Genomic DNA, 3,059 nt, shown 5'->3' with positions numbered 1-3,059 from the left:
GTGGAGGCTGGAGGAGGTCGACGGTGGAGATGAACAGTATCCCGTGGAGTCCCGTTTTGCGGTACGCCACACCCCTCCCGATGAACAGGACCCCCGTTTCGACTGTAGCGCTCCAACACAAGCCCGTTTCGTCCGTTTTGCGGTACGCCACACCCCTCCTGATCAACAGGACCCTCGTTTCGACTGTAGCGCTCCAACACAAGTCCGTTTCGTCCGTTTTGCGGTATGCCACACCCCTCGCGATCAACAGGACCCCCGTTTCGACCGTAGGAGGTCTGTTTCCTCCGTTTTGCGGTATGCCACACCCCTCCCGATCAACAGGACACCGTTCCGAATGTAGGAGGTCCGTTTTCTCCGTTGTGCGATATGCCAGGCCTCGTTTCCGTCGCCTGTTCCATACAAGCCCTCCCGATGAACACGACCACACATTCCATTCTGACCCAGCCGGTTGGCTCCCACGCGTTCCGTTGCCTCTCGATGAACACGACGCATTCCGTTGCCTCCCCATGAACATGACGCATTCCGTTGCCTCCCCATGAACACGACGACGACGCTGTTTCTCCGTTCCGACCCAGCCATGTACACGAGCCCTGGTCGTACGTATGCGCGAGTAGGCGTTCGAGACCCCGCCCGTATGTACGTACGTGGCCGTATTTTCTTTCTTGCACCCTGGCCGCTGTACGTACGTGTACATGCTACGTGCGCGCCTCTACTACGACACGTACGCGCCTCTACTACGGCACGTGCGCGCCTCTACATCGACCAGTATATATGTACGTACACGTTCGCGACCAGAATGACAATGCTACATACACTTCGACCAGGTGGGTCCCGACGGTCAGGCACTTCCTTGCCTGCGAAGATGTAGCTGGTGGGTCCCAGCAGTCAAGGGGGCGAATCATTTTGGTTTTTTTTGCCCGGATGCACTTCCTTGCATGCGAAGATGTAGCTGGTGGGTCCCAACAGTCAGGGGGAAACGTTTTTTTCATGAAATACTGGTGGCCCATTTGGTGGGTCCCTGCTGTCAGGTGGAGGAATAATTATTTTGCGCGTAATAAGGAGGCACTTCCTTGCGGCCGCCGTGGACCCAGCTGTCAGCCTCTCCACACACAGTATTCTTCCGATGGAAGTCGGTCATTGACCACATTGACCATGCCGCGCCGAGAGCACCACGGCAGTGGACGACGGCGAGGCCTAGGAAGGGGACGACGCGGAGCCGGGGAAGACGCAGCAGTGGATGCCCATGCGAAGAGGAGTACGAGGGTGAGGCTGCCGTCATCGTAGAATAACCGGGGGTGTGGGTGAGTAGAGGGATGGCCTGGCCAGCGGTAGGAGTAGTAGGGGGTGGTGAGGCCTCCGCGGCATCACAGCCGGCCACGGGAGGCAGGAGCACGCGACACGACCGGCGCTGCTTTGGGCGGCTGGAGCATGAAGACCAGAGGTTGAAGAAGCACTACGACCGTTGGATGGACATCGTATGGTCACTGGAGCTAGAGTCGTTCATATTGACTAAGTTGACAAAGCCCTCCGTCGCTGTAAACTCAGTAGGCCCACAAGTCAGCCTCCCACCAAGGTGAGTCCCAGCTAGCAGGGGAAGTATTCATTTTTCTGTGCGTAATAAGGAGGCATTTCCGGTGGGTCCGAGCTGACAGCGGGGGGAACGTTTTTTTTGCGAAATACAGAGACCCTTCCGGTGGGTCCCAGCTATCAGGTGGAGGAATCATTATTTTGCGTGTAATAAGGAGGCATTTTCCTGTGTGGGCCCCTACTGTCAGCCTCTTCCGATGGCTGTTGTTTGTTGACCATGTTGACCTCGCCGCACCGAGAGCACAAACGCGGTGGACGAGGGCGAGGCCCAGGAAGAGAACCACCCGGAGCCGGCGAAGCCACCGCAGCGGATGCCCACGCTGAGGGGAGAATGAGCGCTGACTCGTCGACTGCGGGGTGAGGCTGACGTCGCCGGAAAATAACAGGATGTGTGGGTGGTTAGAGGGATGGCCTGGCGGCAGCACAGCCTGCCACGGGAGGAGGGAGCAGGCAGTCCCGCCGGCGTTGGTTTGGGCGGTTGGAGCAGGAAGATCAGAGATTGAAGAAGCACGGTGGCCGTTGGATGGACATCCAATAGTCACTGCTGTGTGTTGACTAAGTTGACAAAGCCTTGCGTACGAGTAAATTATTTTTTAGGACAGCGTCATCGTCAACCTAGTAGGCCCAGAAGTCAGCGTCCAAATCTGTGAAAAACAACATACAACCCATTAGCCATTATTTTCAATAATTTACAGCCCATTTGCAAATTCTTAAGGATATTTGAAGTCCATATTCTTTTTATTAGCATTACAGACCATATATTCTGGGCACTGCTAAAAAATTCAACGAAATTTTGCATATTTCGGTGGGGTCCGAACTCTTTTAATCACGAAACGAGTCACGTTAAAAATAGTTTTCAAAAAATTATATCAAAATAAAATTCAAAAAACAATTCTCCGCAAAAAAATGAATAAAATTTAGAATCTTAACTAGCAAGATGCCCGTTCGTTACACGGAACACGAAGATGCATTTGTATGAGTAGTTTATCTTGTGGGAGAAAAGATGATATTTTAATGTAATTGCCAGTTGGCTTTGGTTTTTATAAGAGTAGAGAGTAGAGAAATCCTGAAAAAAATGATATTTTAATGCAATTGCCGGTTGGCTTTGGTTTAAAAATTTACAGCCCATTTCTTACAACTTATAGCCCGTTTTCTAGGGAAGCCCATTTCTTATCCCTCCTCGTCTTGAAAGATTTGCAGCCCAGCAGGGCTGAGAAAAGCAAGTAGGCCTTAGTTTTGGTATTCTCCAAAAAAAAAAAGAACCGGGCTAGCCAATTTCAGAAAGAAAAAATATATCATCTGGGCTCGTCATGTGCTTAATAAAAGCGTAAGCGTGGGCTAGACGGGCCACAGCCCCCGCACAGCGTGCAGTTGAGCTCCGTCTCTGAAACTGAAAAACAACTGGGCGAGCTGCTGGGTCCCTGGTGTTATCCGCTCGTTGTGTAATTTTCTCGTTTATTGACTACATTGAC

The sequence above is a fragment of the Triticum dicoccoides genome, chromosome 4B (assembly GCF_002162155.2).
Source record: "Triticum dicoccoides isolate Atlit2015 ecotype Zavitan chromosome 4B, WEW_v2.0, whole genome shotgun sequence".
Taxonomy (NCBI): Eukaryota; Viridiplantae; Streptophyta; class Magnoliopsida; order Poales; family Poaceae; genus Triticum; species Triticum dicoccoides.
Note: the sequence above shows the minus strand (reverse complement) of the source record.